Source organism: Apodemus sylvaticus, chromosome 6 (assembly GCF_947179515.1).
Source record: "Apodemus sylvaticus chromosome 6, mApoSyl1.1, whole genome shotgun sequence".
Taxonomy (NCBI): Eukaryota; Metazoa; Chordata; class Mammalia; order Rodentia; family Muridae; genus Apodemus; species Apodemus sylvaticus.
Genome location: NC_067477.1, coordinates 17,767,485 through 17,795,265, shown reverse-complemented (window position 1 = coordinate 17,795,265; position 27,781 = coordinate 17,767,485). Strand labels below are relative to the sequence as shown.

Here is a 27,781-nt window from a genome sequence, read left to right as displayed (position 1 = left end):
TCCCTTGTAAGGCAGAGACAGGGAGACAGAACTGGGAGGCAAAGGGTTGATCAACATTGTCACCTCTTGGGGAAGGATTAAGGGAGAGAACTTCAGGATTGTGCCAGCAGGCCTCAGGGTGCGTGGGAACTTAGCGACTGTCTTATGTAACTCCTGGGTTCCTCAGGTCAGGTAACTGAGCTTGGCTTTGGTGACAGAAAACATTGGTGTGTGAATGGCTCCGGGTGCCTTTTCCATGGCTTGGAGGTCCAGGGAGGGAGCCCATGCCAAACCTGCAGCCTTCCGCTGTAGTTCTTGTTTAGCAAAATAACTGTGTGTGCGTGAGTCTGTTTGGCACAGCTAGGCTCTCACTGCACAGAAATTACAGATGAGCAGGAAACATGTGTGTCTGTCTCATTAGGAATCAATATACATAGTTTTAAAAGACTTTATTTTATATATTTGAGTACACTGTAGCTTTCTTCAGACACATCAGAAGAGAGCATTGGATCTAATTATAGATGGTTGTGAGCCACCATGTGGTTGCTGGGAATTGAACTCAGGACCTTTGGAAGAGCAGTCAGCTCTTTACCACTGAGCCTTCTCTCCAGCCCTATCAATATACAGATTATAAGTAATTTTAAAATGTTGCCAGGCAGTGTGGTGGCACACACCTTTAATCCCAGCAATTGGGAGGCAGAGACAGACATATCTTTGAGTTGGAGGCCAGCCTGGTCTACAGAGGGAGTTCCAGGACAGCCAGGGCTACACAGAGAAGCCCTGTCTTGGGGGGGGAAGGGGAAGAAAACCCTAAAAAAAGAAAAGAAAAATAGTTTTTTTTTAATTCTAGGTGGTTGCAATGCTTACATAGTTTTAAATTTGATCCCCCAAATAGAAGATCAATGAAATATTTCAAGGATGACTGAGATGCTTTGGGTCTGGTGTCACGGGGGTGTTATACCACATCATACCAGAAGATGGCGCCATTGCTTCCAAAATGAGCTGTCTGCCTAGGTGGCTTCCTCCTGTAGTTGGTTCTAAAATTCTTCATGTTAGAAGCAAATCAGGCTGCTTTTCATTGTCTCCTGTAGCACATCCGTGTTTTCTCTCATGGAAGCAGATCTTGCTCTCAGACACTTGGGGCGCGGGAAGTAGGTTTTGATATCAATCACATCAGAATTGTGCAATGTGTCGCATGTGTCTCACATCTGCCGGCAATGTAACAGACCAGCGGCTGGTGTTCTCTCCAGGCTGAGAGTTGTTCTGGGGACAGGGGAGGAAGGTTGTGGGTAGGATACTGGCTGCCACTTGATGTGGGTAAGTCGCTCAATTCTTTGGGCCTCAGTTTCCTGACCTGTTCAATGGAAGATGGTTGATAGCTCCTGTTAAAGAATGTTCCAGAGGCAAAGGCAATAAATAACATCTGCTTTTCTTACGGCAACAGCGGGCGGGCACCGAGGTTTATAGAGAAGAGGAGAGGGTGAAGAGAGGAGCCTGGGTGCTGGACAGAGCCAGCTTCTCTCTCTGTCTCTCTAATAATTTTTATTATATATATATATATATATATATATATATATGTTTTTTGGATTTTTTTTTTCTCGAGACAGGGTTTCTCTGTGTAGTCCTTGCTGTCCTGGAACTCATTCTGTAGACACCAGGCTGACCTTGAACTCAGGGATCCGCCTGCCTCTGCCTCCCAGAGTGCTGGGATTATAGGCGTGCGCCACCACCGCCCGGCACAATACATATTTTTTACCAATCATAACAATGATGGATATGTTATTAAATGAATATTTAAAGATAAAGACTTTTTGTTTGTTTGTTTTTAGTAGAGCTTAAAATCTTGGCTCTTACTGAGATACAAACCCAAAATAAGAACAGTTTTTAGACAATGGAGTTCATTGTGATAAGGCTGCACTTCAATGTCCCTCACATCACCAAAGGATTTTACCTCCATAATAGCTAAGCTAAAAGCTTACAGTTCTGCTGTGCCAAGGAATGAATTGTAGGCACAGTTATTTGGATACAGATTTCCTGCTATGGTCAAAGCTATTTGACTTGAGTGATTGTCATCATTCTCAGCCCACAGGGAACAGGTCACATTCATTTAAGAAATGGTGAGTGTATTAAGATGGTCTATCCATGAAGTCATTCATCAACTGTTTCATTGAGCAATGGTTCTGCTTGGAGGATGGCACAGACTTTAGGTGAGGGTAAGATTCTGGTTCATTAGAGCCAGCTTCTCTTAGGTGAGACAGGGTAGCTGGAATTCACAGTGTCCCTTCCCCAGGGGCTACAATACACGTAACTGCAAAGGTTAGGCATGAAGATATAGTAAGGGTCTCCCTAAAAAGGGAAGTAGAATAGGTAGTTGTGAATGGATAGGGACACACACAGACACACACAGACACATGGACACGGACACACACATACGGACACACACACAGGGACACACACAGGGACACACACAGACATACACATGGACACACATGTATGAACACACACACAGGGACACACAGACACACACAAGCAGACATACACACATACACACACGGACATACACAAACATACACAGAAATACACATGGTCACATACACGGATACACACAGAGATATACACATGAACACACACACAGGGACACACACATGGATATACACACATTACACACACATAGATATACACACATACACACAAGGACGCACACAGAGACATACACATACACACGGACATACACAGGCATTCACATGGACACACATAGACATACACACAAACACACACAAGGACACACATGGACACACACATGGATATACACACATTACACACACATGGATATACACACACAGACACACACAGGGTCACACACAGATACACACACACATACACAGGGACACACAGACATACACATAGACACACACACAGGGACACACACAGATGCACACATGGACACACACACACGGGGACACAGACTCAGCAGGAGTGGAGGGGTCAGCAGAGCAGGGGGGAGGGGCAGGAGGGGGTAAGGGAGAGAATGCAGGTAGGGACGCTAATATTTAGGACCATTTGAGGGGTTGTGTGGAAACCTAATATAGTAGAAGTTTCTTAAAAATATATACATACATGGAAGAAATCTAAATGGGGGAGACAAAGCCCCGCTAGACATCTCTTGCCACCAAATGAAACCTCCAGTGGCTTACATCTAATTGAGTTGCTGGCCATAGAAACCCCAAACTACCCAAGCTGTGGCCAAGACTATTGGTTTCTCTCCACACACTGATGGTGGAGGTATCTTACACTGATGGTGGAGGTATCTTACACTGATGGTAAGGCCCTCCTGCTGCAGACAACACCCGCAGAAGCCACATTCATCCCTACTGATGAGTGTTCCTGGTACCCTGTGCCCTTCCCCCAGCCTTGAGCAGGCTGAATCGACCTTAAGTGTTTGCCACAGTTGGACGTTAACCCCCTAGGTGGAGTCTGTGGAGCCTTTCACCTTGCTGCACCTGCAATTTCCTACAGGAGCCGACTGCCTGCTGAGCTTGCTTTGCAACCTAATCCATCTGAAACAAAGGACAGGATGGGTCTGTGGGCTCTCCCTATATAAATACAGTGCTGAATATTAAACTTTGAGCCTGGATCAGAAACTTTTTTGGCTTCATCCTTCTTTTGTCCCACCCCCCACTCCCAGTTCTATTTCATTTCCCGGGCCCCCCCCCCCCCCTTTCAGGTAACCCAGTTCATCCAAAGCTGCTGGAAAGTACTCTGCATACTATCAAAGGACAAAGGTAAACACCAGCCCAGCTACAAACCCTGCAACCTACCATGGTGACCAGCCTGCAAGATACACTGGTGCAATTGTGGCACAAACCAACCTCGATCTGATTAGCATCAAGGCTCAGTGCATGAGACGACAGAACCCACGCTTAACATTGTCCGGGTAGCCAGGAACCTGAGACTTGATAAGGCACGGACCTAGGAGAAAACCAGGATTCTGGTAAAGGAGTGTAGCAATACAATTACTTCTAATAACATCCCTCAGTACTCATAGATCAGTGTCCTGTTCAGCCGTCATCAGAAAAGCTTTCTCCTGCAGTAGATGAAAACACAGAGACTCACAACTGCAGTGTGCAGAGAGTGAAAGACCTCGGAGCACTCGGCCCTAAATGGGATGTTTCCGTCAAATCTCTCCCCTCAGGGCTCGGGGAACCCCATGGAAGAGGAGGACATGGAGGACACCAGGAGACAGTGTCCTCCAGATACGACAGGACAGACACACACAGGAACTCACGGGCTAAGGCAGCATGCACAAATGGTGTCCCAGTGCTGAGAGGAAGCAGAAACAAGCCCCGTCCCTAACCGAGACGCTGTCTCCAACTGACAACTTCTCTCAGAGGGAAAGTTAGTTTTCTCCAAGGGAGTCTCACTGGGCATACAAACCACTCCTCAGGGCTGTCCCATGCCCAGCAGTCGATGGCCAACAGAAAACTATCTTATATAACCATAAATATAATTATTATTAATTTAGTATTTTAATTTATTATTAAATTTATTCTAATTTATTATTATTTGATATTCTAATTAGATTATTAAATTTAGTATTCTAATGAGAGAGAAAATGTCTGGATTTGAGTGGGTGGGTGGGTGAGTGTAGGGGGTTATCTGGGAGGAGTTGAGGAAGGAGAAATTCTAATCAGAATATATTACAGAAAAATATATTTTCAATATAAAAAAAAAAGTATTCTGCCCGAAGGTTGCAAGCAAGTTATCCAAGACGTTATGCCCCAGATGTTTAGAAATCTAAGACCTGGTAGTCCACCCGTGTCGTATCCAGGACAGTCTGTCACCACATAGTCTCAGTCTTTGCCCAGTCCCCCTGGGAGGGGTTTCCAGGGTGCCACCGGTTCTGCAGTGCTGCTGACCTTCCTTCCAAGGGTCCTTCCTTCCAAGACTCATCTTGAAGAATAGGTGTGAAGAAGATTTGGAAAATGTGGTTTCAATGAAAATGGCCTCCGCCTAGGTTCAGAGAGAGTGGCATGATTAGGAGGTGTGGCCTTCTAGAAGGAAGTGTGTCACTGGGGGTGGGCTTTGGGGCTTCAAATGCTCATTCCAGGCCCAGGCTCTCCTCTCTCTGCTGCCCGCCGATGTGGATGTAGGACTCTTAGCTACCTCTGCAGTGTCATATCTACCTGTGTGCCACCATGCTTCCCACCAGGACGATAATGGACTAAACCTCTGGACCTGTAAGCCAGCCTCAGTGAAGTGTTTTCCTTTCTAAGAGTTGCTGTGGTCACGGTGTCTCTTCCCATCACTAGGGCATTTACTAAGCAAGAAGTGTGATGTGTGTGCTGGACGTCCTCTGTAGGCCTGTTGTCCAAAGACAAAGGTGAATCTAGCAGCTAGTTGAAACCATCCCTGTGGTTTCAGATTTAGGCACAGCGCTGAGCAGGGGTGGACAGTGGGGACAGAGAGGAGCCAAACTGACAGTTTGCATGAATCAGAAGTGAGGTTAGCACTGGGCTACTGCGGAGCTACTGTGAACATTTAATAAGACAGTGCAATTTAAAATCTGTCTTAGTGAGGGTTTTACTGCTGTGAACAGACACCATGACCAAGGCAAGTCCTATAAAGGACAACGTTTAGTTGGGGCTGGCTTACAGGTTCAGAGGTTCAGTCCAGTAGCAGAACCCAGGCAGGCATGGTGCAGGAGGAGCTGAGAGTTCTCCTTCAAGAAGGCTGCTAATGGAAGACTGACTTCCTTGCCCCTAGGAAGTGCATCTGATAGCCCACACCCACAGTGACACACCTAATTCAAAAGGCCACGCCTTCTAATAGCGCCACTCCCTGGGCTGAGCATATGCAAACCATCACAAAATCCCTACACCAAATTTCTTTATTCCTCTCTTACTCCCTCCCTCCCTTCTTCCCCTCTCTCCCTTCTCTCTGCTGGAGATGGAACCAAGGCCTTGCAAATAGCTAGACAAGAACTCTACCACTACCACAGAGCCATAAATACATTCCCGTCATGTGTTTGCTTGTTTGTTTATTGAGACAGGGTCTGGTTAAGTTGCTCAGGCTGACCTTGAACTCACTGTGTGGTGCAGTCAAGCCTTGAACTTGTGACCCTCGCCTCTGCACCTCCAGGCTCTGCTCCTATGCTTTTCCCAGGCTCCCCTTGTGTTATTTTTTCCAGCTTCCTCGTGGAGTTTAGAATCATTTTGTCAACAGATTCCCTTTTTAACTTCTGCTAGCCTACACACATTCCAGGCATTGAAAAATAGCTGCAATTTCAGCCTGTCCACAGCCCTGCAAAACACCAGCTCCATTTGGCAGGAGACACTTCCCTTTGCACACACTGAGATCCATGGATGAGACCTGTCTTCTCTGATGGCTCAGGCCCAGGCGGGAGGCCTCCACCACAAGCTCTTCTCACCCCTCACCCTGGTGGTGGGGGTATCTGTGTCCCCTGCGGAACACAGCCTGGGAGATGCCAGCAACCCGATGGATACCCTTACTGATCTCATGTCAGGACGGTAGCAGCCCCACCATGATGGTGCTGATGTTTGGCCAAGAGCAGGCCAGCCATTTCACCAAAGGGATCAATATAGCACAAGGCTGGAAATGTTTGTGAAAGGGAACTTTATCCCTCCTAGGAACTGCCTGGCTCCGTACAGGGAAAAGCAGGGCAGAGAGTTGTTGGACTGAGAGGCTAGAGCAGTATACCAGTCAGACCGAGTCAAAAAAAGCACAGGGTGAGGGGACTTGGCCTGGGGGCAGTGACTTGCTGTCCCTGGGTCATGGGATGCTGGAGAGCACAGCTCTGACACTAGTCATCTGCATTGTGTCAACAGGCCCTTGGATAAGAGGACACTTTCATTTGTTTATCTTTGGTTTTTCAAGACAGGGTTTCTCTATGTAGCTATGGCTGTCCTGGAACTCACCCTGTAGATCAGGCTGGCCTCAAACTCAGAGATCCACCTGCCTCTGCCTCCCAAGTGCTAGGATTAAAGGCATGCGCCACCACTGCCCAGCAGGTGAGAGGACTTTTAAAAATATTAAGGACTGATTCTTATGCTACTTTCAATGTACAATAAGGTCTTTAAGATTTAGAAATGCCGGCCTATAACTGATGACAGGAAACCTATGGAAAGTATAAAGGAAATGAACCAGTTTAGAAGGAAATGGTAGAAATGTTTTAAATGACAGGAGGCCTTTGGGCCTGAACGTAGACTAGAGCAGACTGAATACAAAGGTCATCGCTTATGGCTGCTACTTTCCCTTGGGAGATGTGAAGAAATATTGTTTCATCCCGCACAAAGCTCTGCGAGAACAAGGCTTGATCTCACCCCAATCCAGCTCAGTGAACCAGAGAGTTTACAGGGTTATTAATATGGGTATGGATACGCCCAGAGCGCCCATGGAAAAGGTCTCACCCTGTGTTATACTACCAAAGCACTAATCAGTTCTATTTCTACTTCTTATATACTCTAACACACACATGAACATACACACTCATACACTCTGCACACTCTCATACACACACATATTCACAAACACACATGCATTCATGTGCCTACATGCACAGACACACACATGTGCAAACACATGCACACACACATGTACATACACGTATACACATGCACACATGTGCACACATGCATGTACACACATGTATATATTTACACACACACACAAACAGACACACCATGACCCAGGCCATATGAAGTTGGAAGGTAACGGTGGGTGGAGTGTCAGAAAACAATTCCCTCCTCGTAAGAGAGAGCGCTGGCAGACTGTTACTACAACCATAGATCTAGCATCGAAGCAACTTGTTGCCAAGGCATCCTGCAGGTCCAGCACAGGAGTCTTTGTCCCAGGATGCTGCTGTTCGTATTATGTCTGGGGAAACAGCTGTGCCACCACTGCGCAGAGCCCGAGTCTTCGGGAAGCCATCTTGAGTTGCAGGACTGGCTTGGATAGTGTCTCTCGTTACTGTGACCAGATAGTCACCAAAAACAACTCAAGGGAGCGAGGGTTTATGTTGGCTCTCGGTTTCAGGGTGTACCGTCCATTGCTGTAGGGAAGTCATGGTGACAAGAGACACAGGTGACTGGCCACACTGTCCCCAGTCAGGAAGCAAAGGGCGGTGAATGCTGTGCTTAGAGATCTTCTCTACAGTTCATCCTCAGGACCCCAGCCCGAGAGATGGCGCCACCCGCATCTTCTGCTCTCAGACAAACCTCTCTGGAAACACTCTCAGACGCACCCAGGCGAGTGTCCCCTGGATGATTGCAAGTCCAGTGAAGCCGACAAGAAGACCCGTAGCCCACGCCTTCTGTCCTGACTCTCCTCTCTGTGCCACGGCTTGACTGGAGGGTGACTTGGTCATCTGTGGGCATCTTGCCATCCTGTGCTCCGAGTGGGAAAAATGAGGAGAGATGTCATTGTCAAAGAGGCTGTTAGTTGAGGAACTGGGTCTGGGAGCCCTCATCCGCAGCCTGGTCCTGATTTATGTGATGACATCCTGGACCTCATTCCCAACTTTGAAGCCATAGTGGCTTTATATTTGGATATTTTAGGCAAGGGGCTGAGTAAATTTTGCACATGAAAGGAATATAAATTGCCGCGATTGAGGGTAGCAGTGTTAGTCTCCAGAGGTGGTTGCTAGGCTGGGCGCACTTGATTTAATGCATGATGCTATGCAGGCATGGAGACCTGAGTTCAAGCCCAAAACCCATGTTTAAAAAGCCAGATGTGGGGGCTGGAGACACGGCTCAGTGGTTAAGAACACTGGCTGCTCTTCCAGAGGTCCTGAGTTCAATTCCCAGCAACCACATGGTGGCTCACAGCCATCTGTAATGTCATCCAATGCCCTCTTCTGGGGTGTCTGAAGACAGCTATAGTGTACTCATACACATAAATAAATAAATAAATAAATAAATAAATAAATAAATAAATCTTTAAAAAGCCAGATGTGGTGGTATGCTCTTGTAATTCCATTTCTGGGGACGCAGAAGTACATAGATCCCAGCCTGGCATACACAGCAAACTCCAAGTTACTTATAGACCATGTCTCAATAAACACGTTGGACATTGTCTGAGGAATAGCATCTGAGGTTGCCCTTTGGCCTGTATCTACATATGCATACTGTTGGATATACACCTGCAAACACACATGCAATTGACCCCTGCACGGTCCTCATGAACTGCATATGCACTTTCCCGTGTAGACATGTCATCTGCTTTCCTAACTCCTGCATGCCAGATTGAACTTTGAGACACAGAAAATGGAGAAGTTGGGTAAGACTAGACTGTAGAAGGCCTTCCAGCTGCTGCCTGGGTCTCCTGGAAAGCTTTCTCAGGCACAATCCTCTCAGGAACCCAGCTGCCGTGGCTGAGGCAGACTGGAACCGTAGAAAAGTCACACGGAGGTGTTTGGCTGCTAACTCCAGCTGAGTTCCCAGCTGACAACCACTTGCAGCTCAGACTGGGCCGTGTTCCACTCCAAGCCTTGAGGAGTCTTTGGCGGGCTGGATCCTAGCTACCATATGTCTGAAAGTGAAAGCACAGGAGAGAGTTTGAGCAAGAACTCCTGGCTGAGGCCCGTCAGCCCCTGTGTTGTCCACTTTTCTGAGCACTGCTGACAACAGAGCCACGGAAGCTTGTATAGGAAGAGAAGGTTTATTTTGGCTCACCGTTTGCAGTGCCCAGTCTCCGTGGGGCTGGCAACAGGAACTTGCAGCGTGACTTTTTCACATGTTAGAAGACCAGGATGCAGGAGGCTTAGGTTCTTAGAAGCTCTAAGACTCGAGGTGCATGCTGGGTAAGGTTGTCTGGAATGGTCTCAGTTCTTCTCACTAGACTATCTTACTATCATTTTTTTGTTTGTTTGTTTGGGGTTGCTCCCCTATCCCCTGGAAGTAAATCTCCCTCCTGCTGGGTGCTGTCCTCCAGCCCACCTGCCCCATGCTTTCTGCCCCTGATGGTTGCCTGATATTCCTCTCCTTTCTTTCTTTCTTCCTTTTTTTAAAATTTTTTAAGATTTATTTATTATATCTAAGTACACTGTAGCTGTCTTCAGACATACCAGAAGAGGGCACCAGATCTCTTTTTTGGATGCTTGTGAGCCACCATGTGGTTGCTGGGATTTGAACTCAGGACCTTTGGAAGAGCAGTCACTGCTCTTAACCCCTGAGCCATCTCTCCAGCCCATTCCTCTCTTTTCTTAAGTCAGTGGATGCAGCTGGGTCCGATCCCCACGGGGAACCAGTTTTTACAGAATTCAGGGACCCCCCCCCCCCCAACCCCTTGTCCTTAAGTCAAAAGTTTTGGAATTTTTTTTTTTTTTTTTTTTTGTATTCCGAGCATTTCCCTAGAAATTAGAAGGGCAGGAACTAGAACCTTCTGCCAGAGATGCTCTGAGTTTTAAAGCCTTGGAGATGGCCTTTTAAACCCCGACTTTCAAAATCAGGGCAGAGATGTGAGCTCTGGAGAGCGGAGGACCCGGCTTCAGCAGGACCCCTGCTTTTCTGAGCTACGATCACGGATGATCAAACACTGTCTGAAGTTTGTCTGCAGGCTCTGGGGAGTACACCCTTACTCTCAGGGCCGCGGTTATCATAACCATTCCAAAGGATAACCTTTTGTAAACGTTAGCCAAAGCGTTTCCATTTTTCCTCTGCATATTTATTTCCTTCTAGCCTTTTGCTTCAGGGGAGCCAGAAGGTTTAGTGCCCAAGGCACAGAGGCAGAGGAAGTCCTGGTTTTGAAAGCTTAGAGGAGTTTCTGGGGATTGAGATCCCTTTGTCTATCTCCTTGACAAATCACGGCTAAAAGCCTAGAGGCCTGTAGGCATCCCGGTGGACAGTGCTAGAGAGAGGTCAGGCCTCCGGGGAGGATGGGGTCAGGGAGCCAGGTATCTGTGAAGGAAAAAGAGAGAAAGCAGCAGGGCCTGGGGAACTGGAGAGAGGAGGAGGGGCTAGGGAGGGAGGCCAAGAGGTCCATCAGGAACCTCTTTCCTATGTTCTGAGTTTTCTTCCTGCAGCCAAGGTTGGCAGAGAGCAGTAGGGGTTTAAGGTTATTAAGAGGCAAATGTGGCTGTTGACTCTCCCCTTGGAGCCTCTGGGAGGTGCAGCCAAGGAGATCCTGGCTCTCTCTGGAGTAGTGTAGAGTTGGAATGAACCCAACATGCTTGTCCTGGGCAGGCCCAAGTGGCAGGGAAGTGGCAGCCACGGAGGGGCCAAAAGCAAGGGCTGTGGATGAACCCTCTGAAGGTGAGGTAGACCGCTGGTCCCTTGTCTACCAGATATTTTGTCACAGCAACACACACAGCAGCATGTTCCCAAGGCGTCGCCACCTCAGGAACTGGAACAGCTCCCTCCATCTCTCTTCTGTTCTTATCACCCGCCAGCCACTGCCAGTGGCTCTCCGAAGAGTCTCCAGTGGTCTCTGCCTCTAACCTGCTGTCACTCCCTATGACCTTGACGATGTGGACATGGTCCCTCCTGGTTGGAGGCTGGACAGGAATTCCCCCAGAACTTAAAACCAACTCCTACTTATGGTCTGAATAGAACTTTAAAAGACTATTTTTATCTGCTCATGGTATTATACCCCTGTAATCTCAACACCCAGGAAGTGGAGGCAGGAGGATTATGAGTTACTAAAATAGCTTGCAGTATATAGAGAGATCATGTCTCAGAAACAAACAAACAAAACCAAAAATCTTCTTGACTGTGTAGACTTGCTGGAGGCTAAAGAACAGAGAACTGGAATTTTGGAAAGCCTTTTCCTCAGGCTGGGTTCAGGCCTAGTCATTTCCAAGTGTGAGGACCCAAGTCTGGACCCCCCAAACCCACGGAAAAACCAGGCACAGCCTCATGCTTTTGATCCTGTCACTTCCTGCCAGGCTCTTATCCCATCTTCCGGGCCCAGAGCTGTTTCTTCCTGCACAGAGCCCCTCCCTAGCTTCTGGAGACTGATCGCCAGCAGATGCTCTGGCCCCACCCACAGGATGAGTTTGCCCCCCTACCCCCAGGAACCCACTTATAGTTCCCAAGTCTTGTAATTTGATCAACCCCAGTTTTACACACTGGATAATTTAAAATCAGATTGAACAAAAAGTTCCTCTTCGGCCATTACAGGGGTGACTCTGCTCAGAGCCGGGGTTAGGCTGAGCCAGAGCTATGACCTTGATCTGAAGCCCCTGGTTTGGGCTCTCCTGGGTACCCTGTCCTTCTGTAGAATTTTAAAGCTCCCAACCACCCCGGGCAGCTTCCTATACTCCAAGCTGGTGTCAACTTTCCAACAAAGCTGGTAGTGATCTTGATTTTTTGAAACAGGATTTCTCTGGAACTCACTCTGTAGACCAGGCTGGCCTGGAACTCAGAAATCAGCCTGCCTCTGCCTCCCAAGTGCTGGGATTACAGGCGTGTGCGGCGTGCGCCATCACAGCTCTCACAGCTCGGCTGATCTTGAACTTCTAATCATCTTACTTCAACCTCTCAAGGGCTGGGATTCCAGGGTGAGCCGCCACACCCAGCGGTGGGGATAGTACAGGCTAGCCAGTACCTACGGAGCTGCAGCTCCGGCCCTACTTTCAATTTTTGAAAGGATAGGAATTCTCTCTGTAGAAACTCTTCAGAACCAGCTGGCCCAGCTCCGCTTTGCATCTGTGGGGTGGCTGGTGTGTCAGGCCCGTGCAGTGCAGGGGCTGTTGACGACCCCAGTGGATCCGGTTTTGTTCTGGGATGGTCTGCCGCTTGGCGGTTTCTGATCTTTCTCATCCATGCTCCCAGCACATCTGCTTCTGTCTCGTCAGCGCCATTTTACAGATCACACAGGCCCGGCCCACAGACCCCTTGAGTCGTTGTCACAGAGTGGATCTTTTGTCTTCTCTCTGCCATCGATCATTTCCCACCTATCCCCAAAGGGTTTTACAATCCCAGTGCGGCAAGGGATGAGGAAGCGAATGTGCCCGCTCGCGCATGCGTACACGCACCCGCTACCCCATCCTCAAATCTTGATGAAGGATCACTCGTGTGCTGGGCTGCAAGCAACGCTTCCAGGGTACACGAGTAATCAGGACATGCTCGCCTGGCTGGGAGCTACACCCCCATTTTCTCTGACAAGGTCTAGCTTCTGCTACCTCGCTAAGGTCACTGGGACCTGAGTCGGGACCCATTAGCATTCCGCCCGGAATCTGCAGTGGGAAGCTGGCTGCAGGGCATTTCAAATGTGTTGCAGGCAGGACTCGCTAGCCTCCCTCCTGAGGCAATCTAAATGTTAGTAGATTGAAATCCTCAACCACTCCAGTCTGCTAACAAGAGGAGTAAATCACCTTTGAGAAACCAATTATACCGCTGTAATAGCATCCTGCTCACGCCGCCCTATGCCAAATAAACCCCAGTACAGCCCCACAGGGCTCACACCATCCATTCTAATGCCAATCACACAAGTCACAGCGCCCCCAACAGGCAGAGTGGGGTACAGGCTCCAGACAGGCAGCTGCGTAAGAAGCCAGGCAGGATTGCACAATCCTTCAATGGCTCCGCTCTTTTTCATACACTGCCCTCATGCATCCAGATTCCAGCCTCCTGTGTGTGTGTGTGTGTGTGTGTGCGCGTGTGTGTATGCGTGTGCGTGTGTGTGCGTGTGTATGTGTGGTGTATGTGTGGCATGTGTGTGTGTGGTGTGATATGTGTGTATGTGGGGTGTGTGCGTGATGTGTGTGTGGGTGTGTGTGGTGTGTATGTGTTGTGTGTGTGTGGTATGTGTGTAGTGTGTGTGTGTGTGGTGTGGTGTGTGTGGTGTGTGTATAGTGTGTGTGGTGTGTGTGTGGTGTATGTGTAGTGTGATATGTGTGTGTGGTATATGTGTGATGTGTGTGGTGTGTGTGTGGTGTGGTATGTGTGTGGTGTGTGTGTATGTATGTGTCTGTGTGTCTGTGTGTGGTGTGGTGTGGTATGGTGTATGTGTGGTGTGTGTGTGGTGTGTGTGTGTGTGTGGTGTGGTGTGTGTGTGGTATGTGTGTGTGTTGTGTGTGTGTTGTGTGTTGTGGTGTGGTATGGTGTATGTGTGGTGTGTGTGTGGTATATATGTGTGGTGTGTGTGTGTGTTGTGTGGTGTGGTATGATATGGTGTATATGTGTGTGTGTGCACATTGTAGTCTTCCTGATTGGAGCAATCCTGGTCACATTTCTTCTCTTGTGGCTCCAACACACCTGTGTGGTCTGGACACAGGGCCTTTTTCGAAAACACAATTTTATTTCATTTACACAAGTATGGTGCTGTTGCCTCTGTGTGCCACATGTGTGCTGGTACCTGGAGAGGGTGTCGTATCCCCTGGAAATGGGGTTACATACAGGTGCTATATGGTGTGGGTGCTAGGAGTTGATCTGGGGTCTCCTGGAAGAACAACATAAACTGCAGAGACAGACAGCTTCCTGTCTGTCCCCATCTCTGCCCTGTGTGGTATTTCAGCCTTACTTCCACACGCATCACACTCCCCCAACCCCCAGGAGGAGGAAAGCTATGCCCAGCCTCCCTGGTTGCTTAGTCACTCCTGAGGAAGAGAGAAAGTAGCTTCAGGGATTGGTCAGTTGGGGCTGAGGCTGCAGTCACCAGTCTCCTGCCTGTCTGGAGCCACAGGGTCCTGTACTCTCTGTTCGCTGCCGTGCACTGGACAGCACTGTGACCTCTGTAGAAAGCTTGCACGCCTCAGCAGCTGTGCTTTTGAGACATGTCCTTTGCAAAGCTGTCTCCACACACACACCCCGACCCCCACCCCCATCTTTAGCTCCCTAATACCATTTAGATCTACAACCCCGGAGCACCTTGTGACCCTCACACAGCATCAGAATGTGTAGTGACCACTCTTAGTCCTTGGACTGTAAAAGAACCAACACGAATGACGTCAACTTCTGTGAAGTTTAACTTGCCGAATAAGTGACACCTTTCTCCTCTGCTTGCTTGACGTCTCGTGGCAGAGTTGTGCTAGTACCCAGAGCTTGGACCTGTGTCGTTTCTCTCCCCAGGACTCTCCTGGTGAGCCCAGACTTGGAACTGGAACCAGCCACAGGAGCATGGCAATAAGTGGCAGGCACAGCGGGAGGAAAGGAAACAGAACTCGGCATCTTCAAACGTAAGCATGGAACAGAGAGGGCAGACCGGAAGTAGTCAGAGCTTTACCTCTCAAAGCCCATCTCCTAGTGACGGTGTTTCCTCCTGCAAGGCCACGCCTTCTAAACGACCTCCAAACAGTGCCACCAGCTGTGGACTAAGCATCCAAACGTCCCCTGTGAGGGAACATTTATCATTTAAAGGCCCCTGGTTTGAGAACCAGGATTTGGATCGGCCTTCCACCTTCTCAGGGACCTGGCCTTGAATAAACCCTCCAGTGCTCATCTCCTGAGTCCTGGCTACCGAGTGATGAGAGAGGGGACAAACAGGAGCTCCACCTCTGCGACAAACTCACTGCTCACCCACAATCTGCTCACCACCATACTGTGGTGTGTCTGAGGCCTCCGAGATTTCTGTTTGCCTTAGCTGACCTACCCAATGTTTTCATCACTTTATTTTGAAGGTGCCATAATTTTTTCGGTCCCATGTTTGGCTTCTATAAAAAAACATCAAGTTGTTACTGCATTAGAACATAAAATTTGGAGTCGCCTAACTGTGCTTCCGGGCCACGGTCCCTCATATTTAGCTCCAGAATAAGTCATCACTTCTCCCCTTTGGCATAAAAGATGTTTTAGTGTCTGTAGAAGGGAGTCTGCCTTTTCTCTCCAAAGCTAAAAGGATTCACGAAGTCACACTTGCCTCTCTGCTGGAGGGCCATAGGAGAAGGCGTATGTCACCCTCTGAGGCAGCCTGCTACTCTGTGACAAGCCTTGGTTGTGACTCCTAGCCCAGCTCTGTTGTGCCTTTTGCAGGTCCTGATAAATCTGAGCTCACACCAGGCCTTTAAAATGGCCTTTTTCAGTGCAACCTTTAGAAAACGTTTATTGATTACCTAAAGCCCAAGGAGTATGGTGGCAGAAAGGCCACATTCAGGTTCCAGCAGCTGACCTTTCTACACATTCTCTTTGTGCCAGCCTGGGGCCTTGGTCTGTGCCGGGTAATGTGGTTGTGGGGAGCAGCAGGCTCGAGGTCCCCCTGACGGGGAGTTCCCTGAAGACCTGAAAGGTTTGCTTTCTGTTGCTGTGACAAAATACCATGACCAAAAGCAACTTGGGGAGGAAAGGGTTTATCCGGCCCACATGTCCTGATCCCAGTCCATCAGAAGGAAGTCAGAGCAGGAGCAGAAGTAGAGGGCGTGGAGGGGCGTGGCTTGCTGGCTTGTTTTCTGTGGCTTGCTCAGTTTGCTTTCTTATACAACCTGGCACTTCCTGTGTAGGCATGGCACCCCTCACAGTTAGATGGGTCCTCTCACAATCAATCACCCGTGGACTTGTATACAAACCATTTACATGACTGAGTTTCTGCTTTCCCAGATGACTCCGGCTTGGGTCAAACTGGCAGAAAACTAACCAGTGCCAGAGGTAACATCTGCCACCACTGGCAGATGACTTTACAGCAGGGCCCAATTCACCTCAGCTTTTCCGTTAGGATAAGCATCCTGCCACCGTTGGCACATAGCCGATGGCTGACCCGCCTTCCCCCTTCACAGTGAACTATGGAATGTTGAACTGTGTGGAGGAAGGAGGGAGACTCCATGCTGAGTACAAGAAACACTGACTCACTTTGTTGACTAAGAAGCTCCCAGTGACCCTACCATTAATCCATCTGCAAACCAGAGTTTAGCAGGAAGTAGGAAGAAAAACACAGGGCATCCAACTCCAGGTCAAATGAATGAAATACCAAAAGGACTTATGAACATGGTGGTGCACGGTGGGGAGAGAGAGGGGGGGGGAGAGGGAGAGAGAGAGAAAGAAAGAGAGAGGGAGAGAGAGAGAGAGAACCACACTGCCACCATGTCTTTCTTCTTTGGCTTCCTCTCCACACTTTCAGACCCTTTCTCCCTCTGCGGCTGCTCCTCCTCTGCTTGATTTCCATTGCCAAAGACTGGGTCCCCTCCCTCCACTGAATCTATCCTGTCCCACCATCTGTCCATCTGTGAGTCCATATGAGCCTTAGACATAAATGCCCGGTGGCACCAACAGCAGCTGTTCATGAGCACGATACCCCCACCTTACAGTTCCACAGAGCTTTCCGCCCCCAGTGCTACCTCACAGCACAACCTTGTCAGCTTTCAAAGCCAAGACTTCAGTTCTGTGGTGATGGTCAGCTGATTATCTCCCTGACCTGCTGTTCAATACTCCCTTCGCTAGTGCGGGGCTGGAAGGCTGCCTAATGTCAATTTTTTAGCTCGGTGGTGTGCTGATTCATTAAACCCCAGTGATGGTCACATGCGTTGTTCTATCTACCCATGGCGGGGACACCCCGCTGATCAGTCAGAAGGGGTGATGGCATCATTGCCAAGTCAACAGAGAGATCGTCAGCGTCAGAGGAGACATCATGACTCTCTGTCAACAGAACCAAACTCAGATGGGGAAGGTTGCCGTCTGAAGTTGGGCCTCTGAACATTATGGTGGAAGTGCTTTGTCTGTGTTTACAGGAGCTTAAAGATCTTAGTAAAAAAAACAAAACAAAACAAAAACAGAGGGAATATGTGATGGCGCATCAGTAATAGAGGGATGACACTGGGTAGTGGTGGCGCACGCCTTTAATCCCAGCACTTGGGAGGCAGAGGCAGGTAGATTTCTGAGTTCGAGGCCAGCCTGGTCTACAGAGTGAGTTCCAGGACAGCCAGGGCTACACAGAGAAACCCTGTCTCGAAAAAAACCAAAGAGGAAGAGGAAGAGGAAGAGGAAGAAGAGGGATGACATGGGAAATGGTATTTTGGACGTGTTAAGTTAAACAAATGGTATTTGTGTGCACTTCCTAGCTTCTTGGTTTTATTACCGGGGGTGGGGGGATAGGGGTGGGGGTGGGGGTGGGGGTGGGATGTGGGTGCTGGAAAACGCACCATATGGTGTTTTTGTTTATACCATACAGTGCTTCTTTAAGATCTTCCAGAGATCTGGTAGCGGAATGAACGCATGTGGTTACCTGTGTGAGTGTACGTGTGTGTCTGGTTAACCCTAACCCTAACCCTAACCCCTAACCCCTAACATGGCAGTCTATGTGGGAAGTGAGATAAATATGTGAATGTGTGTAGATAAGTGTGTGTGCATGTGTGTTTATGGACCTGTGTGTAAGGATGTGTGTGTGCATATATGGTGATGTGTGTGCACATGTGTGTGCACGTCAGTACGTATATTCATATGTATATATGAGCATGTATATAAATGGAGGCTGTGTGTATGTATCAGTATTTTATGTGTGTGATGTGTGTGTGTGTGTGTGTATGAGGAATGTGTATATATATACACACACATATATACACACACACTGGGATTAACATACAAAGCTGTATATGGGGATCTTTTGGTTAGCTCCAGCTATAAACTCGACACAGCCCGGAGCTATGGGAGAGGGTCTCACCCGAGGGATGACCTAGTTCAGACTGGCCTATGGACACGTTTGTGAGCATTTTCTTAATTGCTAGCTGATACAGGAGGGTCCAGGCCATTGTGGGTGGTGTGTCCCTAGGACAGCAGGCCTGGGTTATATAAAAGAAAGCCGGCCGAGCAAGCTGGTAAGCAGCCCTCCTTTGTGGTTTCTACTTCAGTTTCTCTGTGAGCTCCTGGCCTGACTTCCCTCAAACAAAACCCTTCCCTCCCTAAGTTGCTTCTGATTAGAATGTTTGATCGCACCAACAGAAAGCAAACTGGAATGCTGCGGCGGGGGTGGGGGGGGTGGGGGTGGGGAGGTGTTCAGGTGGGGGATGGCAGAGTCAATCTTCAGAAAGCTGCAGTCGGCAATTCTGATCAAGGCCCAAGATGTATTGACATCACTGTTCTCTGCCACGGCACCCACCGTACACAGGAAAACCGCCATGCCAGATCTACCATTCTGACTCACAGGCGCAGAGCAGCTCAGTAACTTATGATGATTTCCCACGGGAAGTCCAAGAGACAGGAAGTAGCCAGGCACCAAGCAGCTGTCTCTGAAGAGCCAGGTATGCCCCAAAGACCTTCCAGGGAACCTTTCTCCACAGTCCTCATGCACAGCCTCGGTGTTGCAAGAGACTTTGCAAAACGATTCCCACAATGCTTCGACCTTGACACCAGATGGAGGCGTGTCCTTCACACCAGCCGTGTGCTAATGTAAATCCTATTCCTGCGGGGCCAGAGATCACGCATGGTCTCTACGCGGAAGGACTAAAGGAAACCACTGCTATTATTGGTCTTAGTTAGGGGTTTACTGCCATGAACAGACACTACAACCAAGGCAACTCTTAAAAGGACAACATTTAATTGGGGCTGGCTTACAGTTCAGAGGTTCAGTCCATTATCATCAAGGTGGGAGCATGGCAGCATCCAGGCAGACAAGGTATAGTAGGAACTGAGAGTTCTACCTCTTCATCTGAAGATGACTAGGATGAGGGTCTTAAGCCCACGCCCACAGTGAAACACCTACTCCAACAGGGCCACACCTTCTAATAGTGCCACTCCCTGGGCTGAGCATATACAAACCATCACACTATTGGATTTTCTTTCTCCATATATAAAATACTCATTTGTTTTCTCTCAGAGCTGGGGATATACCATGCAAAGGCTGCTACTGCTACTGGTATATCCCAATAGCCGAACACTATTGGCTATCTACTGGGCTATCTATAATAGCCCAAACACTTGCTTGTTGAATAAATCTCTGGTCATATATGGCCTGGATGCTGGTTCAGCCTCAGCAGCTGTGTGCCCATGACTGGATGTGTCACAGATGTAGTAGCAATGCCAGGGCTTGGCTGTGAGGAGCAGGCAACGTGGAATTTGTACAAAGCTGACCAGAGAGTAGGCGATCAATATGGGGTCACTTCTGTCCTCCGTGGTCAGCCTCTGTTCCAAGCTTTTGAACTCTGCAGGTGTAATCATGCTCTCCCAGGTGATTTCCTAGACAGCCCTACATCCGTGACAAGCAAGCCACCTCGGACTGTGACAGCAATGACTTTGTCACTCTTGCTGTCTGTCAGTCTTCAGACTCTTCATGTCTGCTGCCCTGTTTGGCCTTGACAACTCGAAGACGTGTCTATCCAGGAAGCATGTCTTAGATGGCTTTATTTATCTGCTGTATCGTCTAGCTACCGCGCTGTAACAAGCTATCCACCAAATACAGTGACTTTAAACAGCAAGAAGCACTTAACTACCACTCACAGTTTGGGGGTCAGAAATCTGGAAGTGCTTGGCAATTTCTTAGGAGGTTGCTATAGTCACTTGAGGGTCACCTGGTGATCAGCATGTGTGGCTGGGTAATTGTGTCTGCACATCAGGGCAAATCTTGGTGTCTCTTTACAGGAGCGTATTCACCACTTTTCTCCCTTTCCAGGGGCCAGTGTGGCAGAGAGTGAGAGGAAGGAAGGGTAACTCCCAGGCGTTCCTCTTAGAGGCAGAGGATGGAGCCCACTGAGAGTGTGGGAGAAGACTGTCTTGATTTCCCTCAGTGATGGAGTGGGACTTGGATGTGTAAGATGACTAAGCCCTTCCCCCTCTAAGCTGCCTTGGTCACAGTGTTTTATTACAGCAATAATAAGGAAATGAGAACAACTTAACTCCACAAACACATTCCACAGCCATGGCACCCACCGCTGCTTATTTCCACAGTCCACGAGGTTCCTATCTTCCCATGTCCTGCTCAACACATGGTTTTGCTTTTCTTTGTAGTAGCCATCCAGGTCTGCTCACAACTTGCTGGAAAGCACACCCAACAGCAGTAAACTTCACCCCATACCCTGTGTTCCATATCTGGCCCCACAACTCTGCCTGTTTTCTAGAGGGCTGCCAAACTCAGGGACATCAGGTAAGCCCCAAGATCCCTACAGGCCGAGTACCCCGAAAACACCCCAACAGTAGCAAGCTGCACCCCATACCCTGTGCTTCATTTCCCACCCCACATCTCTCTGCATTCCTGGAGACCTCCAGTCACCAAGGACAACCAGACCCTAGCCAGCCATATTCCCATAAACACACCCATCAGCTGCACCCCACCCCCTGAGCTCCAACTGCCAGCCCACAGCCTGGTTTGTTTTCCTGGAGGCCCACCAGCACCAGGGACCCCAGAGGTAAAGGTTACACCCAAAACCCAGAGGCCATGCAACAGAGGAGACCTGGACCTGAACACTAGCAAGTCATTAGAACTCCAGGCCTCTCAGGCTGGTAGACAGGAAACAGAAACTGAGGGAAAAGCATCTAAAACACATACCCAACAAAGATAAGCTCAGAAATCTGCATCTAAACCTATAATAACTGCAAAACTTAGATGCAAAGGCCAGCGTAAAAACACAACAGCCAGGGCAAGATGGTGCTGTCAGAGCCCAGCTATCCAACTACAGCAAGCCCTGTGCATCTTGACAGATCTGAAGCACAAGAAAATGACCTTAAACCCAATCTTATGAAGATGATAGAGGCCTTTAAAGAGGAAATGAATAAATCCCTTAAAGAAATACAGAGACGGGCAGTGGTGGTGCATGCCTGTAATCCTAGCACTCTGGGAGGCAGAGGCAGGAGGATTTCTGAGTTCCAGGCCAGCCTGGTCTACAGAGTAAGTTCCAGGATAGCCAGGGCTATACAGAGAAACCCTGTCTCCAAAAAAACCAAATCCAAAAATAAATACATACATACATACATACATACATACATACATACAGGGAAATACAATCAAATAAGTGAAGGAAATGAATGAACCCGAAAATGAAAATAGAAGCAATGAAGAAAACACAAACTGAGAGAATCTTGGAAATGGAAAAGTTAGGAAAGAACAGGAAGTGTAGACACAAGGGTCACCAACCAAATAGATGAAGGGTCACTTCCAAAGAGATGGAAGAGAGATTCTCAGGCATAGAAGATACGATTGAAGAAATTGACACATCAGTCAATGAAGTGCTAAATCTGAAAAGTTCCTGATACAGGGACACCCAGGAAATCTGGGACACCCTGGAAAGACCAAATCTAAGAACAACAGGAATAGAAGAAGGAGGAGATTCCTAGCTAAAAGGTCCAGAGAATATTTTCAACAAATCATAGAAGAAAATTTCCCTAACCTAAATAGATATATACAAGAAGCTTACAGAACACCAAATAGGTTAGATCAGACCCACTACATAATAATCAAAACACTAAATGTACAGAACACAAAAAAAGAATATTAAAAGCCCCAAGGGAAATGTTACATATAAAGATAGACCTATCAGAATTACAGCTAACTTCTCAACAGAGACTGTAAAAGCCCAGAAAGGCCTGGGAAGTTGTCCTGCAGACCCTAAGAGACCACAGATGTCAGCCCAGACTACTAAACTACTAAACCCAGTAAGACTTTAAATCACCATAAATGGAGAAAAGAAGATGTTCTATGACAAAACCAAACTTAAACAATGTCTATGCACAAATTCAGTGCTACAGAAGATACAAGAAGGAAAACTCTAACACAAGGAGGGTAACTATACCCAAGAAAACACAGGAAATAAATAATTCCACACCAGGAAAACCAAAAGAAGGGCACACACACACACTACTCTAACAACAACAACAATAAAATAACAGGAAATAACAGTCACTGTTCATTAATATCTCTCAACATCTATGGTCTCAGTTCCCCAATAAAAAGACACAGGGTAACAGACTGGATACAAAAACAGGATCCATCAATCTGCTGTATACAAGAAGCACACCTCAACACCAAGGGTAGACATTACCTCAGAGTAAAGGGCTGAAAAAAGATTTTCCGAGCAAATGGGCCCAAGAGGCAAGCTGGAGTAGCCATTCTGAAATCGAATAAGGGGCTGGAGAGATGGCTCAGTGGTTAAGAGCACTGACTGCTCTTCTGAAGGTTCTGAGTTCAAATCCCAGCAACCACATGGTGACTCATAACTATCCATTATGAGATCTGACGTCCTCTTCTGGTGTGTCTGAAGACAGCTACAACGTATTTACATATAATCAATCAATCAATCAATCAATCTTTAGGCCGAATCAAGCAGAGGTTCTGAATTTAAATTCCCAGCAACCACATGATGGCTCACAACCATCGTACAGCTACAGTGTACTCATATACATACAATAAATAAATCTTTTAAAAAGTCTAATAAAATAGACTTTCAACCAAAAGTAAGCAAAAGAGATGGGGAAGGACATTTCATACTCAAAAGGAAAAATCTCCAGGAGCCATCCAGACAGGCAGGGAGTGGCATCTCTTTGTAGCTTTGATTCAAGTTTTCCAAACTGTTTCAGAGGCTGAGCAATTTTTTGGTTCCTTCTACCTGTGTTATACTAGAAAGAAAAAAAATCATCTTTTTCAAATCATTTGCTGTCTGTCTTTCTGTCTGTGCCTGCCTGCCTTCCTGTCTGCCTGTCTGTCTGTCTAACTGCTTGATTTTGAGACAGAGTCTCCTATAGCCCAGGCTAGCCTCCCAACTACTTGTCTTCCTGTCCCCACTTCTAGAGTGCTGTGGTTATGGGCACCATATCTAGCTAATTTTGCACATTTTCTACTGGGTAATCTGCTTTTCTGTTGTGGTTAAATTTTCTTTTTTTCTTTTTCTTGTTTCTTTTGGTTTTTTGGATTTGTTTTTTTCGAGACAGGGTTTCTCTGTATAGCCCTCCCTGGCTGTCCTGGAACTCACTCTGTAGATCAGGCTGGCCTCGAACTCAGAAATCCGCCTGCCTCTGCCTCCTAGAGTGCTGGGATTACAGGCGTGCACCACCACCGCCCGGCTACTTTCTGCATTCTTAAATGATTAAAAACCAAAGGACAAACAATACTTTTATACTTTCTGAGCTGGGAAAATTGTCTGCCATTCAAATCTCAACGTGTAAATGAAACTTTATCAGAACGCAGCTACAGTCATCCATTTGTATTTTAGCCTTGCATTGCAACGCTGGAGTTGAACAGTTGAGACAAACACCAGATGTTCTGCAAAGCTCGGAGCTTCTGTTATTTCGTGTTTTATAGAAAAGTTGGATAAAATTCGGGATCTAGAAGAAAGCCTGCAAGGACCACAGGGAGTCCTAGTTGCTAGAACTGTACACTAGAGAGCAGAAGAGAGCAGATCGTGCAGTGCTTTCTCACTGCGTAGCCCAGAATCCAAAGGCTCTGTCGGACACCTCAGACCCTGCCTGGGACACCACAGCTCTTATGGCTGGGGATAGAAGCCACGAGCCCGTGTGAGGCTGAGCTGCTGAGAGCAGAGAAACCCAGCCTCCCTGCCCCCTGTCTCCTAGTCTCTTCTCTACACAGGTGTACATTGTGTTTTTCTAACGTGCAGCTTAGAAGGCTGAGGTAGGAGGTTCAGGTGGTCAAGATCATCTTCAACGTCATATTGAGTTTCAGGCTAACCTTGTATACGGGAGGCCCTATCTAAACAGTGAGGCCACTTAAACATCTTCCTTGGGGCTCTCTGCTGCCCTCACAGGTTAAGGTCGCAGCCCAGCCAGTCCCAAGGGCCAGGTCCTCCTCCTTACTTTCTTGCCCCTCATTTCTTGGCCTCATTAGAGCCCAGGTCTCAGCATCATATATATACCCTTCCCTGGCGGCTCTTCCTGACCCTCTTGGGCTTTCCCCTGCTGTCTCAGGTATGTCCTGGATCTCCTCTATCCCTCCTCCTTTTTACCCTGATAATCTCCTGTCCTTCAAGGCTCAGCCTGGGTCCCACTTCCTGCATTGGTTCCCAGGGACATCTGGCTGATCTCACACAGTAAGGTCAGCATCGGAAGCCCTCCCTCTTTCCGCACACATGTGGCTCTCTGACACACACTCTTTCCACAGGCACTCAGTAGCGGTACCTCAGGGCATTCTCTATCACTGAACAAGGCAGTGTTAATGTCCTGCACACAAGGGCTGGTCTCCTGCTTAGGAAGCACACTGGCCCAGAGAGACCTCCTCTCCACCAGGTCCCCTCTTGGGCTAGAGTGCGCCAACTTCCCTGAATCCACACTGCCTGGGCATCTAGTGAAGTGAGTCTGAGCCTGAACCTGCTGGGCAGTAGCTGAGTGGGGGACACCTCAAAGCAGCCTTTGAACTGGAGGGACTGTGATCCTGGGGTGACACTTTTTGTTCATTCATTCATATAATAACATACGCTATGAGCCTGGTTTGTACCAGTGTTAGGGTTCAATAATCGCCCAAGGAAGACCCCAGATTCAAATAGTATGCATAGGCAAAAAGCATTTATTCTGCAAAAATTACCAGCACACAGGGGTCAACCATTCATCTTAATGGCGACCCTAGACAAGTCTTTTTATAGGGAACTTGGGGAGTTTTAACTAGGGTCAGGGAATTGGTGGATGCCAATATATAAGTTAGTTCTGATTGATGTGTGTCTAGGTGGTCAGTGGGCTGCACGCCTGTGTCAACTACAGGATGAGATACACAAATCGTCTAAGGCTGCCCAGCACAGACGGCCCATCTGAGATAAGATACTTCCCCATCCTTGTGGTTAACTCCAGGCTGTTCTTTCTAATGGGGGATTTTATGGCTTTGTTATGGATTCCCAAGGTCTTGGGACCTCTCACTAGGACATGCCACAGGTCTGTTGGGGACTCTGAATTAAGGAGACCCTTAGCTTGTGACAATATGTGTGTGGGGGGTCACTTGCTTTCTCTGAGCCGTGGCTGCCTCATCTTAGACATGAGGTTGAGGTTGGACCTCTGTGACCTCCTGAGGATGCTAGACTTATTGGCCGTAGGAAAAGTAGAGAGGCTCCCTTCAGGGCCTCTCTACTGTGTTCTTGAGGGAGCACCTGGGGGCACAGACACCAGATGGCTAAAATTCAGCCCATCTTCCAGAGCCTTGTAGTTAAGAGCCTTCCCCTCAGTTCACGCCCTCACTTCTCCCCCAAACCCTCCACCCTACCCGCACCCCCACGCCCCCACCTGCCAGCCTCCAGGTCTTGCCTCCAGAGCCTTGTCTGCCCGAGATCTAAGCACCAGGCACACCACCGGTGCTGGAAGTCTTGCAAACTCATAGCCGAATTAGCTGGAGGAATTAATGGCTAAGCAAACAGATTTCTCTTGTCAGATGCAATTTATAAATATCAGTTACACAGGAAGTCAATTAAAACTTCCCCTGCAGACTGAAGCCTCCCCCCACTTCTTCCCACCTCCCGAATGTCACTCTTTATAAGAAGCCATAGGCTTCCAGGTCCAAAACTGTGCGAATTCCCCTCTCTCCCATTAATTAGATATCATCTGGGGTTGGTAGAAATCTCATTAAGTGTCAGGCTCTTGCTGTCGAGGCACTTTCCCTAAGAAATAAATAAGACCTGGTTCCCGCTTCCTTTGTTCCTTCATTTATTCATCCAACAAAGAGATACAATCGGCTCTTTCTTTGGTTGCGCTTCTCCACTGAGCCTGCCGCTGCTGCTAGCCATCTCTGGTTTTTTATTCCTATTTTCTTCCTTTTTTTTTCTCCATGGCATTTATCTGCATTCTAGCATACAAATCAATGGCTTTTTATACTTTTTGTTTATGCTGTTTTTCAGGCTAGAAGCTTGCGCGCACACACACACACACAGGAATCTGTAGCTGCTTTAGTCCCAGCCTGTCACTCCTGTTCCTGAAGGCCCTTGGAAAGTCCCTGGCAAAAAGCTGACAGATCAATTGTTTTCAGTATGAAGGACAAGCTAAAGACTTGTCAGAGAAGACCGGAAAAGTCAATGTAAGAGGGAGCAGGCAGAGATGCTGCCCAGTGGCCTGCGTGAGAGGGCTCTTCCTCACTGAATATTCACAACGGCTCTACAAACTAAAGTTGTTTATCTGTATAGAGCAGAACGTCTGCCCAGAGAGGTCAAGCTATTTGTCTAAGGCCACTCAGCTGGTGAATCCCAGCCCAGAAGCTGGAGTCCAAGAGTGAGCTGTCAGCATAGAGAGGTACCTTCCCGAGGCCTGGGCCACTGGGGAAGACCAGAGTGGTCAAGAGAGGTGCAGGACAGAGCAGGGAGAGATGCTAGGCAAGACTCAGGCTGAGACTGAAGACCTTCTCTCAATGACATGCTGTTGAAAGGCATGCCATTAAAATAGTCAGGGACTGGCATGTCCGTTTTGTCCTCACTCAAATAAGGCCGACGGAAGAAGCACTGAAAGGAAGCCGGATAAAACCTTTAATAAATACAAACTGCATGCAGCTTAAAACCCAGCCTCAGCCATCAAAACAAAACAAGGAAAACCCCGGAATATATAAAGAGGCTCCTAGAACCACGCATTTCCTGTCTATTGTGTATTTAAGCACTTCCAAGGTAGAAGATTGGCTGGTTTTATTTGTTTTGTTTTGTGGATACAAAGTCTCACCGTGTTGCCTGGTGGGACTTCCTGGCAGGAACTCAAGTCATAGACCAGGCTGGCCCCAAAGTCACAGAGACCCCCTTGCCTCTGCCCCCAGAATGCTGAGATTAAAGGTGTGAGCTACCTACCATACCTGGTTCAGATTAGTGGCTTTTGTCAGAGACTTCAAGAGCTTAAGTGTCCACTCCACAAACTAACAGGTAAGACCTGCTTCCTATCTTGATGCCTTCTTGTCTTTGGAAACAACAACAACAACAAAAAAGCTCAGGCCACGGGTTTGAGAATACTCCTGTGGGGTTGGGTTGCCAGTGAAGAGTTCGCTGCAAAGAATAATTCATCTTAGAACTTGGTGCCTTATCCTGTGAGGAAAGGTGGAA

At 48.0% G+C, this 27,781-nt stretch overlaps 1 long non-coding RNA gene across 2 annotated transcripts; it reads right to left on the bottom strand.

The window, feature by feature from the left end:
• Window positions 1–411: 411 nt before the first annotated feature.
• Window positions 412–4,988, bottom strand: LOC127686975 (uncharacterized). Of its 2 annotated transcripts, none has more exons than XR_007978303.1 (3): window positions 4,781–4,988; window positions 3,798–3,948; window positions 412–1,333 (listed from the first exon to the last, which is right to left on the bottom strand). It is a non-coding gene; the product is annotated as an uncharacterized LOC127686975 (long non-coding RNA). The 2 variants fall into 2 exon arrangements; XR_007978304.1 differs by having other exon boundaries at window positions 4,896–4,988.
• Window positions 4,989–27,781: the final 22,793 nt, after the last annotated feature.